General features: G+C 43.0%; 1 pseudogene; it reads right to left on the bottom strand.

Annotated features, from left to right (window-relative positions):
* Positions 1-20123, bottom strand: part of LOC139380058 (rac GTPase-activating protein 1-like) — a 70690-nt pseudogene extending 50567 nt beyond the window's left edge.
* Between the last annotated feature and the right edge of the window lie 744 nt (positions 20124-20867).

The raw sequence follows: 20867 nt of genomic DNA, 5'->3' as shown, positions 1-20867 counted from the left end.
CCCTGGTGAGACAAAACCGCGACATGTCAGTGAAGAGCACTTTTTGCCAGTTCTGTCTGGTCCAGCGACGGTGGGTTTGTGCCCATAGATGACGTTGTTGCCGGTAATGTCTGGTGAGGACCTGCCTTACACCAGGCCTACAAGCCCTCAGTCCAGGCTTTCTAAGCCTATTGCAGACAGTCTAAGCACTGATGGAGGGATTGTGCGTTCCTGGTGTAACTCGGGCAGTTGTTGTTGCCATCCTGTACCTGTCCCGCAGGTGTGATGTTCGGATGTACCGATCCTGTGCAGGTGTTGTTACACATGGTCTGCCTCTGCGAGGACAATCAGCTGTCCGTCCTGTCTCCCTGTAGCGCTGTCTTAGGCGTCTCACAGTACGGACATTGCAATTTATTGCCCTGGCCACATCTGCAGTCCTCATGCCTCCTTGCAGCATGCCTAAGGCACGTTCACACAGATGAGCAGGGACCCTGGGCATTTCTATTTTGGTGTTTCTCAGAGTCAGTAGAAAGGCCTCTTTAGTGTCCTAAGTTTTCATAACTGTGACCTTAATTGCCTACCGTCTGTAAGCTGTTAGTGTCTTAACGACCGTTCCACAGGTGCATGTTCATGAATTGTTTATGGTTCATTGAACAAACCCTTTACAATGAAGATCTGTGAAGTTAATTGGATTTTTACTAATTATCTTTGAAAGACAGGGTCCTGAAAAAGAGACGTTTCTTTTTTTGCTGAGTTTATATAGGCAAAGGGTGGCTACTTTGAAGAACCTCAAATATATAATATATTTAGATTTGTTTAACACTTTTTTGGTTACTACATGATTCCATATGTTTTATTTCATAGTTTTGATGTCTTCACTATTATTATGCAATGTAGAAAATAGTAAACATAAAAACCCAGGAATTTTTTATTTTTTTATTTCACCTTTATTTAACCAGGTAGGCAAGTTGAGAACAAGTTCTCATTTACAATTGCGACCTGGCCAAGATAAAGCAAAGCAGTTCGACACATACAACAACACAGAGTTACACATGGAGTAAAACAAATACAGTCAATAATACAGTAGAAAAATAAGTCTATATATGATGTGAGCAAATGAGGTGAGATATGGGAGGTAAAGGCAAAAAAAAGGCCATGTTGGCAAAGTAAATACAATATAGCAAGTAAAACACTGGAATGGTAGATTTGCAGTAGAATGTGTGAAGTAGAAATAATGGGGTGCAAAGGAGCAAAATAAATAAATACAGTAGGGCAAGAGGTAGTTGTTTGGGCTAAATTATAGATGGGCTATGTACAGGTGCAGTAAGCTGCTCTGACAGCTGGTGCTTAAAGCTAGTGATTTCCAGTTTCAGAGATTTTTGTAGTTCGTTCCAGTCATTGGCAGCAGAGAACTGGAAGGAGAGGCGGCCAAAGGAAGAATTGGTTTTGGGAGTGACCAGAGAGATATACCTGCTGGAGCGCGTGCTACAGGTGGGTGCTGCTATGGTGACCAGCCAGCTGAGATAAGTGGGGACTTTACCTAGCAGGATCTTGTAGATGACCTGGAGCCAGTGGGTTTGGCGACGAGTATGAAGCGAGGGCCAGCCAACGAGAGCGTACAGGTCGCAGTGGTGGGTAGTATATGGGGCTTTGGTGACAAAACAGATGGCACTGTGATAGACTGCGTCCAATTTATTGAGTAGAGTGTTGGAGGCTATTTTTTTTTACAAGGGTATGTTTGGCAGCATGAGTGAAGGATGCTTTGTTGCAAAATAGGAAGCAAATTCTAGATTTAACTTTGGATTGGAGATGTTTGATGTGAGTCTGGAAGGAGAGTTTACAGTCTAACCAGACACCTAGGTATTTGTAGTTGTCCACATATTCTAAGTCAGAACCGCCCAGAGTAGTGATGCTGTACGGGTGGGCAGGTGCAGGCAGCGATCGGTTGAAGAGCATGCATTTGGTTTTACTTGTATTTAAGAGCAGTTGGAGGTCACGGAAGGAGAGTTGTATGGCATTGAAGCTTGTCTGGAGGGCTGTTAACACAGTGTCCAAAGAAAAGCCAGAAATATACAGAATGGTGTCGTCTGCGTAGAGGTGGATCAGAGACTCACCAGCAGCAAGCGCGACATCATTGATGTATACAGACAAGAGAGTCTGCCCAAGAATTGAACCCTGTGGCACCCCCATAGAGGCTGCCAGAGGCCCGGACAACAGGCCCTCTGATTTGACACACTGAACTCTATCAGAGATGTAGTTGGAATGAGTAGGTGTGTCCAAACCTTTGACTGATACTTTAGTTACTTGCATAGTGGAGTCTTTTGTTTAGACAATGAACCATAATCCCAACTCATAATGTTACTACCCTGCATGTTTAACTTCTAACTTCTAATGGCGCTCCTGTGAAGTAGTGATGCACGACATACGCATAGTTTCCTGAAATTTGTCACTAATAATTTAAATTGAAAAACTGTTTTGAACAAGGCATGGAATCGGTAGATCGAAAATCTCTTCCCCGGAAAGATGCTCTTGGATTTATTATTGGGTGCAGTTGGAGCTGCGCCAAAGGAGAAGGTGGTCCTTTATCAGGCAGTACAGTATCTTGTCTGTCTGCCAGTGGTACGTGGATACTGGAAGGTAGGCTAAGAGGTTTGTCAGGTAGAGATTGTTAAGCGGAGAGGACATGCAGTGTCTTGATGTATTATGATTGATGTTGGCAGGACATCACACTCCCTATCGTGAGATGTCTCACAGGGGTTGGGGGTTGTTTGGGTGGAAGCCAGAGCCCACTTCTTTGTATAACAGGAAATCATTGGCCATGAAGAGAAGGATGGCAAACACTAAAATATCTATGTTGATATAACCATACAGTTACACAATCTATCTACAATAACTTTTTAGTCTTCATTTAATGCACTGTAAGTCCCTCTGGATAAGAGCATCTGCCAAATTACAACCATTTTAAATGCATTTATATTGAGTGTTTTTCATTGAATATGTTTTGTTGTGTAATACTCAATTGGAACACGAACCATATAAACTGTAGGCCTAAAACTGTTTTCCTCAAGATTGCTCAACCATGCTTTTAAACTACTACTGTTTTTGAATGCTTTCACGCAAATGTGTCTGGGTTGGTGGCCTGGTGTTTGGGAGCTTGGGCCAGTGGCCGATAGTTTGCTGGTTCAGGAATATTTGAATATGTTTTTCAGAAGAACCTCTCTCCATGGTCTACTAGATGCAGTCAACCGTGGCTCGTCCAGCATCAGGCGATGCCTCTGGCTTTCTCCAGGTCACTCCGTTTCTTCCTCTACCTCTGCATCTGTGCAAGCACCTACTACTTCCAGCTCAACCGTTTTACCAAACTTGACAAAGAGCTCAGCAGGGATACTTCCCTGCCATATCCTTCTGCATTTTAAATCCAGCCAGACTGTTTGTGCTGACTGAATGCGATGTGGAGAATATTGGGAAGATGTGGTCTTTTTCTGCTGAACATGAAACAAACTTGCCTGACCTTGTGGATGAAAGACCTGTTCTCCATGACATATGAGCGGTACCTGTGCCGGTTTGACTAGACAGAGCTGTATGACCGAGCCTCACACCGCCTCTGGGACATGGTGAAGTCATGTCGCTTTCAGAAAGCCCACTGCATGGTCGAAGACTGAGTCAGTGAGTAATTTTTCCTTCTGCCTTTTGACTTAATCCTTCCAGTGAAGGCCTGCATGGTGTATGGAAGATGACAATTAACTTAGAAATATGCATACAAGCCTCCGCCTATTGATGAATCAGAAATGTTCGAATTGACCAGGGCCCAGTTTCCCATAAAGCATCTTAAGGCTAAGTTCATTGTTAGAACCTTCATTGGAGCATCGTTAAATCTGTGAGCAGTTTCCCAAAACCATCATTACTGAAGTTGCACTTGATTAATGCTCACTATTTAGCGACTGCCTCAGAGCACTCGCAGAACAGCTAAGTGCACCGTTGGATGCGTTTCCCCTACCGCGTCAATTTATACGCAGAAGATCTCCACTAAATATAGAATCAAGATGTCTCTCTGTGACCGCCAATAACTTCACAACGAAGTTGACTCCCATGCAAAGACATTGGCATCTGTGACCGCCAATAACTTCACAACGAAGTTGACTCCCATGCAAAGACATTGGCATCTGTGACCGCCAATAACTTCACAACGAAGTTGACTCACATGCAAAGACATTGGCATCTTTGTAATTGTTACAAACAAGCAAAGGATAAAAATATTATTGAAATGAAAACTGAGATGACCGCATTAAAGATAAAAATGGCCGACCTACAGTATAGACTAAATATGCCTATACATTTCAATGTTTTATTTGACTATTGTCTGTCATTCTTTCCTCAAAATACTTCATGATGTGTAGCCTAACATGTGTGCAATGATGTGCCAAATCTTGATTTAGTGCATTATTATTGGCTAACCAGCCGCCTCAATATTTGCAGCCGTAGGTGATAACTCTCTAGGAGCTGATATGTTGTCAGTATTGTGGAATAATTCTAATGTTAAGGTAACATTTGAATGGAGAAAGCTGATCCGAGAGCAGTGCTGCCTTTCTTTAGATCATATCAGCATCGAATCATGCCTCGACGTCTCATTTAGCGAACGTTCTCTCTGCCTGGTGTTTTTGGAAATGCATGTTACATCTTTGACTGTTGAAGGAAAGATGCATCGTTAAAACGCTCGTAATCATAAATTCCATCGCTATTGGAAGACCAATATAGTGAAAGAACAATGTAGTGATGTATGGCCGGTCCGGGTTTGGCAAGTCAGTTAAGAACAAATTCTTATTTTCAATGACGGCCAGTGGGTTAACTGCCTGTTCAGGGGCAGAACGACAGATTTGTACCTTGTCAGTTCAGGGATTTGAACTTGCAACCTTCCGGTCACTAGTCCAACACGCTAACCACTAGGCTACCCTGCCACCCCAAATAAGAATTTGTTCTTAATAAACTGACTTGCCTAGTTAAATAAAGGTTACACACACACTGACCAAAAAGTGATTTTGTTGGCATTGACGTATGTCCCCATTACCAGTAAAACATAATCAAAACCTATTTCTTTCACTTACTTACTGTGCTGTTTCGTTGTTAATTTGTTCAGTCGTTTCATTCTCAACCAGGATTTCATCATACATGTCAAGCAGTGAAGTTTCAGTGCTGTCTGTCCATGGCCTCTGCGCGCTGTCACTGTGGGGCTGATATCGCTGGTCCAAATGTCAGTCGTGAAGCTTATAGCAGTGACGCTATTACTGTGTAACTCCGGTAGGGCAACATCTGAAAAATAGTACCAAAAAAAATAAGTGTACCGGTGCTCGACCAGTCGGCGAAAACCAACATCACCCACGACAGAGAACGGTTGATTGTCAAGGGCAATGAATTCCATTATCTTGCCGTTAATAGATTTCGCCTTTGAGTTGTCTCGCTGAAATGTTCTTACTCTTTAAAATGACTGCTCGACTTGTTGACTGCTCAATCCACACAGTAGACATTGTGGGCTAGGTTATGCATGCTGTGTTGCGGGTGTAGTTCAACATATTACGTGGCGTCATTACGTTATGTACAAAGATGTTCTCATCTATCTGCGTTATATAGGTATGCACATCAGCTTTGACATCGGTTTTGCACATCGGCGTTAAACTAGACATCGGGCTGATACCGATGTTGCCATTTTTAGCTAATATCGTCCAATTCCGAAATGTTCAACGATATATCGTGCATCCCTAATAGTAATACCTTTTTGAATAAGCTGTCTGCTAAATCTTGCTTTTTGCCCATAAAGGCACTAACTAGACATCAAAGCTTGAAATATATTCTGTTTGAAGTTCCTTTTTCTACTTTGGCATTTCCAAAGCAGTTCATATCATTTTGAGACCACCTGTCTTATACTCCTGAGTGCACATGAATCCTGAAATAAGGGCTAAAGGAGGCTGTTGGTGAGACTGTTGCAGATGGGAAAGTCTTTCATGTTCAGTTTCACCACCTGATACGAGTAGTACTCAGTGTAAGCCTTTTCCACATACCATACTGCACTAATACACTTCATACACCAATGTATTAACCCACAGTCGGCCAATAAAGTAATTCATTGGACTGCTATATGAAGAACAGTAGATGCTAGAAACAGGTGGCTCAGATCATGCAAGAAGTACTCATATTACACTGAACTTTTGCATTAATCTGACATCTCAGTGTATGGGTAGGGTGGATTATTCTGTAGTGATATAGTACGAGTCAAAAGTTTGGAAATACCTACTCATTCCAGGGTTTTTCTTTATCAAAATATATTTTAGATTGTGAGATTGTTCAAAGTAACCACCCTTTGCCTTGATGACAGCTTTGCACACTCTTGGCATTGGTGTGGCAGGTAGCCTAGTGGTTAGAAAGTTGGGCTAGTAACCGAAAGGTTGCCGGATCGAATCCCCGAGCTGACAAGGTAAAAATCTGTCGTTCTGCCCTGCAACAAGGCAGTTAACCCACTGTTTCCCAGTAGGCTGTCATTTTAAATAAGAATTTATTCTTAACTGACTTGCCTAGTTAAATAAAAAAAAGTTTATCTTAACCAGCTTCATGCATTTCAATTAGCAGGTGTGCCTTGTTAATTTGTGGATTTTATTTTCCTTCTTTATGCGTTTGATCCAACCAGTTGTGTTGTGACATGGTAGGGGTTGTATACAGTAGATAGCCTCATTTGGTAAAAGATCAAGTTCATATTATGGCAACAACAGCTCAAATAAGCAAAGAGAAACAACAGTCCATCATTACTTTAAGACATGAAGGTCAGTCAATACGGAATATTTCAAGTACTTTGAAAGTTTCTTCCAAGTGCAGTCTCAAAAACCATCAAACATTATGATGAAACTGGCACTCATGAGGACCACCACAAGAAAGGAACACCCAGAGTTACCTCTGCTGCAGAGAGTATAAGTTCATTAGAGTTACCAGCCTCAGAAATTGCTGCTCAAATAAATGCTTCACCGAGTTCAATTAACAATTGCGTGAATCAGGCATTCATGGTTGAATTGCTGAAAAGTAACCACTACTAGAGGACTCCAAAAGCAGAAGAGACTTGCTTGGGCAAAGAAACACAATCGATATTAGACGGTTGGAAAACTGTCCTTTGGTCTGATGAGTCCAAATGTTCAATTTTTGGTAACAACCATCGTGTCTTTGTGAGATGCAGAGTAGATTAACAGATGATCTCCGCATGTGTGGTTCCCACCATGAAGCAGGAGGTGTGATGGTATGGGGGTGCTTTGCTGGTGACACTGTCGGTGATGTATTTAGAATTCAAGGCACACTTAACCAGCATGGCTACCACAGCATTCTGAAGCGATACGCCATCCCATCTGGTTTGCGCTTAGTGGGACTATCATTTGTTTTTCAACAGGACAATGACCCAACACCTCCAGGCTGTGTAAGGGCTATTTTTTTTTACCCGGTTTTCTCCCCAATTTGGTGGTATCCAATTAGTAGTTACAGTCTTGTCTCATCGCTGCAACTCCCGTACGGACTCGGGAGAGGCGAAGGTCGAGAGCCATGCATCCGAAACACAACACAACCCAACCAAGCCGCACTGCTTCTTGACACAATGCCCACTTAACCCGGAAGCCAGACGCACCAATGCACCTGGCAACCGTGTCAGCTTGCACTGTGCCCGGCCCACCACAGGAGTCGCTAATGCACGATGGGACAAGGACATCGCTGCTGCCCAACCCCTCCCCTAACCCGGACAATGCTGGGTCAATTGTGCGCCGCCCCATGGGTTTCCCGGTCGCGGCCGGCTGTAACAGAGCCTGGACTCTAACCCAGAATCTCTAGTGGCACAGCTAGCACTGCGGTGCAGTGCCTTAGACCACTGCGCCACTCGGAAGGCCATGTAAGGGCTATTAGACCAAGAAGGAGAGTGATGGAGTGCTGCATCAGGTGACCTGACCTCCACAGTCACCCGACCTCAACCCAATTGAGATGGTTTGGATGAATTGGCCCGCAGAGTGAAGGAAAAGCAGCCAACAAGTGCTCAGCATATGTGGGAACTCCTTCAAGACTGTTAGAAAAACATTCTAGGTGAAGCTGGTTGAGAAAACGCCAAGAGTGCAAGCTGTTGTCATGACGTTGGCCTGGGGGATAGGTTTATGACCTTTTATAAATACCTCTTCCCCCCTTTTCTCTTCTCTAACCTACTGAGGTTACATTTTTAAAAAACTGGTTAACATAGAGATTCTGGGAATATCAGTATGTGTGGGCAAATAAACTATATTCTGGTAATCCGAACAATTGAACATATGCAGTGGTACTTAATGAATATGATGTCAGTTCGGTTGTCATCTGAGACATTCTCATCAATGATAACTCCACAGTGGAAAGTCTATACATCAGAGTTATGAGATTCACATGGAATTGTTGTTCAATTTAAATGTTTGAATATGAAATTATTTGTGATGGGATGAAATGTGATTTTAGCATCTAAAATGTGAGATTTGGATTTTCATAAAATAGTGCTGCTCAATCAGTGGCCCTCCCCTGTGAAGGGACATGGGCTATACAACTTTTCAAACACACCCTCCTCTTCCTTCCTATATAAGCTCTTGACTACAACATAACTATCTGTTCCGCGAATGTGAGGATGACGATCCCATGTCAGAATGGTTCAGGAAAAAACTACAGAACGAAGTCAACATCAGCATGAGCTTTGATTGCGAATGGTATGAACTTTGAACTCTTATTCACGACAGAAGTGATACCTCCTAGCGGTTGAGTTAGCGACCGCAGCTGCAAACGCAGGTTAGGAAGGAACAGACAGAGTATTCCGTTTTCCACACAACGACGTTACCACAACGTACCCAATTTACCAGCAGAGACATTATTCAAAGGACAGATGACTCGGTTTGGCAACATGGCCTTCCACCTACCACCAAACTACTGAAGCGCAGCTCAGAGTAAATATTTGTTGCATTTTCCTTTTCCAAATGGGCGGTAATTTAGAAAGCATAAGATACTGTATTTACGATAGCACAGCTTCTTCCCTTTGTTCTCCCGCTCTTACACTCAAACCCCGCCCCTTTTCCTTTGTGTAACAAGCTGTCATATCTGTTCCGCCCGCTAGGGACGTTTCCTATGACGTAAAGAATTATCCAGGTATAATTCATTCTTTGTATATGTTATTCTGTGTGATTAGTTAGGTATTTAGTAAATTAATAATTAAACCCAATTTTGTATTGCTGATTCAACTTGTTAGCCAGGATTCTTGCAGATAACCAAGAATTTACAACTTTCAGAATATGAGACTGAAGTAAGATGACGATTAATGTTGACTGCTATTGATGTAAAATATTACTAAATCTTTAAGTTTATTCGGAAGATAACAGCTCTATAAATATTATTTATTGGTGCCCGACTCTCTAGTTAATTACATTTACATGATTAGCTCAATAAGGTGATATTAATTACAGAGAAATTATTTTATAGAATAGCATGTCATAGCAATTAATCAGGCATAGCCAAAGACACAACACTGTCATCAAGGCTAAGTGGCTACTTTGAAGAATCTCAAATATAACTTATATTTAGATTTGTTTAACACTTTTTTTGGTTTCTACATTATTCCATATGTGTTATTTCCTAGTGTCGATGTCTTCACTATTATGCTATGATGTAGAAAACAGTAAAAATAATTTAAAACCCTTGAATGAGTAGGTGTCCCCAAACTTTTGACTGGTACTGTATATGCAATATCTCTATTTGACTAGAAATCTAAGAGTATCAAAGCAAACGAACTCTCCTCTTGGTGTAAACAACCCTCCCCATTCTCTTTCCATCTCCATAGCAGCGACTGACAAGGCATTAAGTTGTGAAGACTTTATCTTTCACTCTAGTGTTTGGGGTTTAATTAAAACGCTGCTAACCCAGGAGAGGGTGTCACCGCATAGAGGTATCTTCAGAAAAGATGAGGTTCTACCTAAATCATATTAATGAATGCCATACAGTACCTTAGACAAACTGCACTGGGAGGAATATGAAACATTTGAAGAGAGACATTGTGGCCTGTAGACGAGTAATTGTTCTCCTAGATGCAGCGTTCATCATGCAAGTCTTATTGACTTATGGAAATCATTCGGTCTCTCACATGTAAACACACCCTCAGAAATACCTTGCGCACCTACTCACGATTTGTAATTTGCTGGTGTACGTGATTAGACTTGGAGACTTTTTATATCCTCATAGGTCGACAATATTTTAACAGGATCCCTTGCAGTTGGTATTGGCCTATTCTGACTTGCTAGCTAATATTGTTAGGTAAGTTGTATTGCCGATGTGGAGAGAAGACTGAGATTAGACCCATTTTAGAAGTTTGGTGTGTTGATTTGTCTATCACAGTAGCTTCAACACCTGCATTGCTTGCTGTTTGGGGTTTTAAGCTGGGTTTCTGTACAGCACTTTGAGATATCAGCTGATGTACGAAGGGCTATATAAATAAATTTGATTAGAAAAATAAAAATACATTTGATTTGATTTACCCTGCTATTACTGATGATCAGATCAATGGGAAAACAAACCAGAGGTGGCCTCAGCACTGAGATTGACTGCTCAATATTGATGTCATGTCACATTACACCAGGGTTATCTCCATTTCCATGAGTCTTTTTAGAGTTCTGAAATTCAAGATTATGTACCAGTTTGGAAGCTAAACAACATTAATAAACACATTCATGAAAACTTTTTACCCTTTTGCTTTTGGCACAGACCACAAAAGATGACATTTCCTGTCAAGAAAAGAACGATGCTAAAATTTCCCAGACATTCACAAGCAGAAATACATTTACAGTGTTTGTGTAATGGAAAAGATACAAGGCTACTGTCTTTGTACGCGACTAGCAGTGTTTTAAGTTTTAGGACAAATGTATTGCTTGTTTGGCTTTAGCAGTGGTAAATAGGAGTGTAATGAACAAATCCAAGATGTTGTCATGCAGGGGAACATTCCCATTTCCAACTCAGCGGGTATCCATGGCAACCCTAATTCTGCAGGTACAGCCAGATCGCTGGTGGTAATTGCTTCAAACGGATGCATACTTTTACTAAATTGACTTTTATCAAAACCTTGAGCCGTACTAATCTTCTGTTTTGTCGCCATTAGTCGGACTCTGCAAAGTCATCCTGATTTATTGCGGCGTCTGGAGGCAGGCTCCAAACATCATGTTTTGAAAACGGACCTGTGAATGTCATTTCATCCCGTCTATCAGAAAGAAAATAGCTAACTGCATCTGAGGCTTTGCTGTTGGTTTAGCGGTTATGAAGGGCCTGTTGGTCATTTAGTTCACTTTAGGTGAGATCACATCGTTCCCTTTCCAATAGAAAATACAGTAAATCGCTGAAAGTTAGTTGCATTGATGTCAAGTTGGATGTGGATCGACATGGACAATGGACATAAACTATGCCAGCCCTGATTTTCTGACAAGCAAAGAAGGTTATTAGAAGCTTTGCAACATTGTCTTGTATTTCTTAAAATATTCCCACAACGCTTTCAGAATATTTCAAGAATCTCAAACGTATAATTAATTGGCATATTATAGTTTTTTTTTGTTCTAGAAAATATACAAACTTTTGGTCACAGACATGGACTTTTTGGTCCAGAACATGCTATTTCAGAACACATGGTTCTTTGGCCAAGACTGGTTGAGAACACTTGCATAAGACCCATTACTAATAGAACATACATTTTTGAGAAGTTTTGGGTTTTGGGCTGGTAGCTTAGTGTTTGTGAAAGATGCCTCCTACCCTGCTTTCTACCTCATCACAGAGATTCGGAATCGTCAGATTATCTACAGTTCCTATAGAAAGTCTACACCCTCTTTCAAAGTGTTCACCTTTAATTGCCTTATAGCCTGGAATTAAAATGCATTTCTTTTTTCCCATTTGGTCTACATATCCTACCCCACAACCTCCAGGTAAATTTCTTTCTTCAGATTTTTCACACCCCTTGTAATAGCAATCCTAAATTAGCTCAGGTGTAACCAATCACCTTCAAAATCACACACCAAGTTAATTATCCTCCAGCTGTGTTAAACTGTAGTTATTCACATTATTTCAGGATAAATTCAGCAGTTCCTATTGGTTCCCTCTGCTCGGGAGGGGATTGCAAAGCAGACACTCAACCATGAGCTCCAAGGAGCTTTCAAAAGAACTCCAAGACAAAGTTGTGGAAAAGCACTGGTCAGGGGATAGGTATAAAAAAAATTCAAAGGCCTTGAATATCCCTTGGAGCACGGTTAAGACGATTATTAAGAAGCGCAAGGTGCACGGCACCGCCAAGACCATGCCTAGATCAGCCGTCCCTCCAAACTGGATGACCGAGCAAGTAGGAGACTGATCAAAGAGGCTACCAAGAGTCTAATGGCAACTTTGAAAGAACTACAGGCCTTTATGGCCAAGACTGGTCGGTGTGTATGTGATAACAATATCCCAAGCACTTCACATCTGGCATGAATGGAAGCCATTACTCAAATCTCAATGCCCATCTTGAATCCGTTTGAAGTATGCAAAAAAAACACTTGGGAAATTCTGTAGCCATGTGGCAAAACGTTTTGTGTTCTGACGAAACGAAAATTGAACATTTTGGCCTATATGCAAAGCGTTACGTTTGGAGCAAACACAGCACATCACCCAAAGATCACCATCGCTACTGTGAAGCATGTAAAGCCAGTAAGATGCTCTCAATGGTGCAGCTGTAGAACTTTTTGAGGATCTGAAGGCCCATGCCAAATCTTTACAGCCTTCTGAGGGAGTTTGGGATGATGACGTTGATGTGAGCCAGCTTTTCAAAGGATTTCATGGCTACAGAAGTGAGTGCTACGGTGTGATAGCAATTTAGACAGCTTAACTTGGCGTTCTTGCGCACTGGAACTATGGTGGTCTGCTTGAAACATAGGTACTACAGACGGTCAGGGAGAGGTTGAAGATGTCAGTGAAGACCCCCCCCCCCCCCCCAACCCCTTTTTCTCCCCAATTTCGTGGTATCCAATTGTTTAGTAGCTACTATCTTGTCTCATCGCTACAACTCCCGTACGGGCTCGGGAGAGACAAAGGTTGAAAGTCATGCGTCCTCCGATAAACAACCCAACCAAGCCCTGCGGCCTTGTTAATGTTAATCTTTTTAAAGGTCTTACATCAGCTATGGAGAGCATGATCACACAGTTGTCAGGAACAGCTGGTGCTTTCATGCATGGTTCAGTATTGTTTGCCTCTAAGCTAGCATAGAAGGCATTTAGCTCATCACTGCAGCTAGCGGCTGGGTTTCCCCTTTGTAATCTGTGACATCCAACAAGTGTCAGAGCCGGCATAGTAGGGATTCAATCTTAGTCCTGTATTGATGCTTTGCTTGTTTGATGGCTGGTCAGAGGTCGTAGCAGTATTCCTTGTAAGTGTTCTGATTCAGTGTCCCGGTCCTTGAAAGGCAGCAGCTCTGGCATTTAGCTGAGTGCGGAAGTTGCCTGTAATCCATGGCTTCTGGTTTAGATATGTACCTATGGTCACTCATTGGACTACTTCTATATTGTGCGTCACTGTTACTTCCTGTTCGAGTTATTGCCTGTAAGCAGGATTCAGGAGAATAGAGGTATGGGCAGATTTTAAAAACGGAGGGTGATATAGAGTTTCGTCGCCTCTAGATGCACAGGTGCTGGTAGAAATGAGGTTAGACGGATTTCAGTTTGTCTGCATTAAAATTCACCTGCCACTAGGAGGACTGCCTCTGGATGAGCATTTTCTTGTTTGCTTATGGCCCTATACAGCTCGTTGAGTGCGTTCTTAGTGCCAGCATTGTGTTGTGGTGGTAAATAGACAGCTACAAAACATTTAGATTAAAACTTTTGCTAAATAGTAGGGTCTACAGCTTATTAAGAGGTATTCTAACTCCGGCGAGCAGAACCTCGAGACTTGAAGGTGCACTATTCAGAAATCGCTCCACCATTTCCTGGTTGCTAAAATTCTAATAGTTTGCCTAATTTGTGACAAAACAAGCAAGTATAGTCTAGAGAATCGTCGTACCATCTAAACTCTTGTGAAATATATTTTACATAATCAAAAATATTGTATTTTAAGCTGTTTGAAGCTGGTGTACAAAAGCAAGAGACGCAAAAGCTAAACTAAAGAACGGGAAGCATAGAAATAGCGCACATAGAACAGATGTGGGTGGCTGCCATAGTCGACGTCCAAGTTTTTGGTGCCCGGGGAACAATGGGTTAACTACCTTGCTCAGGGGCAGAACGACAGATTTTTAAGCTCGGGGATTCAATCAAGCAACCTTTCGGTTACTGGCCCAATGCTCTAACCACTAGGCTACCTGCCGCCCCGGAGCAAGATGGTGCCGACAGAGGGTCACCTCACTTCTAGTCCTTATGAAAATATGGAGTATTTTGTTTTTTTATGTATTATTTCTTACATTGTTAGCCCAGGAAATCTTAAGTCTTATTACATACAGCCGGAAATAACTACTGGATATCAGAGCGACGTCAACTTACCAGCACCAGGAATACGACTTTCTCGAAGCGGATCCTTTGTTCGAACCACCCAAGGTATTCGAACTGATTCCAGAGGCGGACCCAAAACAACGTCGCCGCAGAAGAGGGAGACGGAGCGGCCTTCTGGTCAGACTTCAGAGGCACGCACACCACTCACCGCTTCCGAGTATATTACTCTCTAATTTCCAGTCTCTAGATAACGAGAGTAGATGAAATTAGGGCAAGGGTTGCTTTCCAGAGAGACATCTGGGATTGTAATATACTCGCTTTCACGGAAACATGGCTCTCTTGGGACATGCTGTCGGAGTCGGTACAGCCACCGGGATTCTTTGTGCATCACGTAGGGTTGCCAACTGTCCCGTATTAGCAGGGGTGTCCCTTATATTGGGCTACATTGGTTTGTCCCATACGTGATCTCCCTTGTCCCATATATTCATCCAATCACAGTATAGTGTAAACGCGCCAATTCCTGCAAAGTAATTTATGTTGTTGTTCGGTCGGTTTGGCATATCAAGGAAATAACCTGCAAAAAAGAAAAGACTGTGCAGCTACAACAAACAATGGGAAGCAAAAAAGACGTGGGTTAAAGCTGTCAGTGGTGACTCGACGAAAGCTTTCTGTACTTTATGCCATCAGGAATTCTCAATTGGCCATGGAGGGGAGAGTGACCAAACTCAGCATGCATCCACAGAAATGCACAAGGCCACGCTAGCTAAAGGTGCTATCAATATCGGCGCATTCTTCGTGACGTCTACTGCGGAAAAGGATTATCTGCCTCCTACGGAAGGTGAGCCCGTGTATTTCCAGTGATTCCTCAAACAAGGGAAATAGAAAAATGTTTCCAGTGTGCGTGAGATATTTCTCTGTGTCTGATGGAGTGCAGTGCAAGTTACTTGACGTTTATGAAGACAGTGATGAAACTGCAAATGACATACATCAAGCGCTGATGAACTGTCTGGAAAATCATGAACTTGATGTTAGACACATCACAGCCTATGCAGCAGATAATGCCAATGTCAACTTTGGAAAAAAACACTCCTTTTACCAGTTATTGAGCAGTGACAACAATCGCATTCTGAAAGCTAATTACCCAGCTCACATAACTCATAATGCCTTTTGCCTTTCCAATTGAATAAGACGATGAATATACACTGTATATTCATACCCATAACACCATACCCACACCGCCGTGTCACCGTGCACTGGCACGCCACCTTTTGTCCCTTATTTGGTAGTGAGAAAGTTGGCAACCCTAGCGTCACGCCAACAGGAATAAACATCTCTCTGGGAAGAAGGGCGGGGGTGAATGTTTCATGATTAACAACTCATGGTGTAATTGTAACAACATGCAGGAACTTAAGTCCTTCTGTTCACCTGACAATCAAATGCTGACCGTATTATCTCCCAAGAGAATTCTCGTTGGTTATTGTCACAGCCGTGTATATCCCCCTCAAGCCGATACCACGATGGCACTCAAGGAACTCCACTGGACTCTATGCTAACTGGAAACCAGTTGCATTTATTGTAGCTGGGATTTTAACATAGAATGTAGGTAGCTTTGTTCTCAAATTTGCTATCAGCATATTGATTGTAGTACCGGGGCTGGCAAAACACTGGATCACTGCTACTCTAACTTCCACGGTGCATACAAGGTCCTCCCCCACCCTCTATTCGGCAAATTTGACCACGACTCCATTTTGCTTCCCCCCTCTTATAGGCAGAAACTCAAACAGGATCTACCCGTGACAAGGACTATTGGTCTGGTCTGACCAATCGGAATCCACGCTTCAAGATTGTTTTGATCACGTGGACTGGGACATGTTCTGGGTAGCCCCTAACCAGAAACCGAGGATAGACGGCGGCATTTGTGCAAAACTGAAAGCACGAACCACCACATTTAACCATGGAAAGATGACCGGAAATATGTCAGAATGCGAACAGTGTAGTTATTCCCTCCGCAAGGCAATCAACAAGCGAAATGTCAGTATAGGGAAAAAGTGGAGTCGCAATTCAATGGCTCAGACACGAGACGTATGTGGCAGGGTCTACAGACAATCACGGACTACAAAAAGAAAATCAGCCATGTCACGGACACTGGCGTCTTGCTTCCAGACAAACTAAACACCTTCTTTGCCCGCTTTGAGGATAACACAGTGCCACCATCGTGGCCCGCTACCAAGGACTGTGGGCTCTCCTTCTCCGTGGCCGACGTGAGTAAGACATTAAACGTGTTAACCCTCGCAAGGCTGCTAGCCCAGACGACATTCCTGTCCTCAGAGCATGTACAGACTAGCTGGTTGTTGTGTTTACGGACATATTCAATCTCTCCCTATCTCTCCCAGTCTGCTGTCCCCACATGCTTCAAGATGGCCACCATTGGTCCTGTACCCAAGAAGGCAAAGGTAACCGACTATCGCCCCGTGGCACTCACTTCTGTCATTATGAAGTGCTTTGAGAGACTAGTCAAGGATCATCTAACCTCTACCTTACCTGTCACACTAGACCCACTGCAATTTTCATACCTCCCCAATAGGTCCATAGACGACGCAATCTTCATCACACTGCACACTGCACACTACCCTTTCCCATCTGGACAAGAGAAATACCTATGTACGAATGCTGTTCATTGACTACAGCTCAGCATTCAACACCATAGTACCCTTCAAGCTCATCATTAAGCTTGAGGCCCTGGGTCTGAACCCCGCCCCCTGCGATTGGGTCTAGGACTTCCTGACGGGCCGCCCCCAGGTGGTGAAGGTAGGAAACAACATCTCCACTTTGCTGATCCTCAACACTGGAGCACCACAAGGGTGCGTGCTCAGCCCCCTCCTGTACTCCCTGTTCACCCATGACTGCGTGGCCATGCACGTCTCCAACTCAATCATCAAGTTTGCAGACGACACAACAGTAGTAGGCTTGATCAGGTTGTAGTTAATATAGTATTTATAGGACTATTTCTCTCTATACCATTTGTATTTCATATACCTTTGACTATTGGATGTTCTTATAGGCACTATAGTATTGCCAGTGTAACAGTATAGCTTCCGTCCCTCTCCTCGCCCCTACCTGGGCTCGAACCAGGGACACATCGACAACAGCCACACTCGAAGCAGCGTTACACATCGCTCCACAAAAGCCGCGGCCCTTGCAGAGCAAGGAGAATAACTACTCCAAGTCTCAGAGCGAGTGATGTTTGGAACGCTATTAGCGCACACCCAGCTAACTAGCCAGCCATTTCACATCGGTTACACCAGCCATTAGGCTGATAGGCTTGAAGTCATTAACAGTGCTGTGCTTGCGAAGAGCTGCTGGCAAAACGCACGAAAGTGCTATTTGATGAATGCTTACGACCCTGTTGCTTCCTACCATCGCTCAGTCAGACTGCTCTATCAAATCATAGACTTAATTATAACATAATAACACACAGAAATACGAGCCTTTGGTCATTAATATGGTCGAATCTGGAAACTATAATTTCGAAAACAAAACGTTTATTATTTCAGTGAAATACGGAACCGTTCGGTATTTTATCTAACGGGTGGCATCCCTAAGTCTAAATATTATTGTTACATTGCACAACCTTCAATGTTATGTCATATTTACGTAAAATGAGCCAGGCTGCCCAAACTGTTGCATATACCTTGACTCTGCGTGCAATGAACGCAAGAGAACTGACACAATTTCACCTGGTTAATATTGCCTGCTAACCTGTATTTCCTTTAGCTAAATATGCAGGTTTAAAAATATGTACTTCTGTGTATTGATCTTAAGAAAGGCATTGGTGTTTATGGTTAGGTACAGTCGTCCAATGATTGTGCTTTTTTCGCAAATGCGCTTTTGTTAAATCATCCCCCAGCGCTGCATCGATTATATGCAACGCAGGACACGCTAGATAAACGAGTAATATCATCAACCATGTGTAGTTATAACTAGTGATTATGATTGTTTTTACAAGTTTAATGCTAGCTAGCAACTTACCTTGGCTTCTTCTGCATTCGCGTAACAGGCAGGCTCCTCGTGGAGTGCAATGAGAGGCAGGTGGTTAGAGCGTTGGACTAGTTAACTGTAAGGTTGCAAGATTGGTTCCCTGAGCTGACAAGGTAAAAATCTGTCATTCTGCCCCTGAACAAGGCAGTTAACCCACCGTTCCTAGGCCGTCATTGAAAATAAGAATGTGTTCTTAACTGACTTAAATAAAGGTATAATTTTTTTTAATAACAAAAAATCAGCGCACAAAATTAATCCGCCATTCCGATTAATCGGTCGACCTCTAGTGGACATCCCTTCAAATAATTGGATTTGGCTATTTCAGCTACATCTTTTGCTGAGAGGTGTATACATCCATGCAATTGCCATAAACAAACATTTGCAGTAGAATGGCCTTACTGAACAGCTCAGTTACTTTCAACGTGGCACAGTCATAAGATGACATCTTTCTAACAGGTCAGTTCGTCAAATTTCTGCCCTGCTAGAGCTGCCCCGGTCAACTATAAGTGCTGTTATTGTGATGTGGAAATGTGGCAACAACGGTTCAGCCGCAAAGTGGTAGGCCGCACAAGCTCACAGAAAAGGACTGCCAAGTGCTGTCCTCGGTTGCAACACTCACTGCCGAGTTCTAAACGGCCTCTAGAAGCAACGTCAGCACAAGAACTGTTTGTCTGGAGCTTCATGAAATGGGTTTCCATGGCTGAGCAGCCGCCCACAAGCCTGGAGTGGGGTAAAGATCGCCACCATTGGACTCTGGAGCAGTGAAAACATGTTCTCTGGAGTGATGAATCACGCTTCACCATTTGGCAGTCCGACAGACAAGTCTGGGTTTGGCGGATGCCAGGAGAACGCTACCTGTCTGAATGCATAATGCCAACGGTAAAGTTTGGTGGAGGAGGAATAATGATCTGTGGCTGTTTTTCATGGTTCAGGCATGGCCCCTTAGTTCCAGTGAAGGGAAATCTTAACGCTCCAGCAATTACAATTACATTCTGGACGATTCTGTGCCCCCAACTTTGTGGCAACAGTTTGGGAAAGGCCCTTACCTGTTTCAGCATGAAAATGTCCCCATGCTCAAAGCGAGGACCTATACAGAAATGGTTTGTCAAGATCGGTGTGGAAGAACTTGTCTAGACTGCACAGAGCCCTGACCTCAATCCCATCGAGCACCTTTGGGATGAATTGGAACACCAACTGCGAGCCAGGCCTAATTGCCCAACATCTTTGCCCGACCTTACTAATGCACGTGGCTGAATGGAAGCAAGTCCCCGCAGCAATGTTCCAATATCTAGTGGAAAGCCTTCCCAGAAGAGTGGAGGCTGTTATAGCAGCAAGGGGGGGACCAACTCCATATTAATGCCCATGATTTTGGCATGAGATGTTCGCCAAGCAGGTGTCCACATACTTTTGGTCATGTAGTGCATATTATCCATGTCCTTGTTCAGCCACGACTCAGAGAAACAGGATATTACAGGTCTTCAGGTCCCGTTGAGAGGATAGTCTCTAACAGAGCGCGTCCAGTTTCTTCTCTAGTAATTGTAGGTTCTCCTATAGAACGGAGGGCAGAGGCAGTGTATACTCACCGAAGTAGTTTTGTAAGGCTGCCCACATGTCGGCCTCTTACACTGTCTCTTCTTCCCAGTCTCTGGGAATAGGGTTTGGTCTGGGGAGAGCAGTATATCCTGCGCCGCTGACTCGTTGGAAGTAGAAATCTTCATCCAAATCGAGGTGGGTGATCGCTGTTCTTATGTCCAGAATCAGAAAAATGTAAAAAAAAAAATATTTATAGATGGTAATCCCATCCCAGTTGTATTTGCTGCCAAAGGAGCTTCCACTTAAGGGACAATCATCGAGGGGCTATGAATTTTATGGAAAATAATGAACGACGTGGAAGGTGTGTTCCACGACACGCTAGCGGATTGGAAGTGACCTTCCACGGAGTTGCATTCTTTTCCAGAGAATGCATAGAGCCCCGAGTTGATTATCAGTTTTACACCATGGCTATAATTTAACACATTTGTTGCTAGAAAGGTGTTCATTTGCAGGTAGATCGATATGTGTTCAACATCCACTGAAGTAGCTAGAAAATTTACTAGATAACTACAGTAGTTGCCTTGGTAACACTGTGTTACATTGTGCCTAAGAACAGCCCTTAGCCGTGGTATATTGACCATATACCACACCCCCTCGGGCCTTATTGCCTAATTAACTCGGGGGTGGAGACTTAACCAATTATGACATTTCCGTTTGGTATTTTTCATATAATTTTTCACAATAAAAAGTGTGGAGTATGGTGTAAATAAGTAGGGGGGGAAAATCCTTATTTAATTGCATGAAACTCTTGAGGCACGGACA

This window comes from Oncorhynchus clarkii, chromosome 22 (genome assembly GCF_045791955.1).
Source record: "Oncorhynchus clarkii lewisi isolate Uvic-CL-2024 chromosome 22, UVic_Ocla_1.0, whole genome shotgun sequence".
Taxonomy (NCBI): domain Eukaryota; kingdom Metazoa; phylum Chordata; class Actinopteri; order Salmoniformes; family Salmonidae; genus Oncorhynchus; species Oncorhynchus clarkii.
This window is presented reverse-complemented; position numbering and strand designations above follow the sequence as displayed.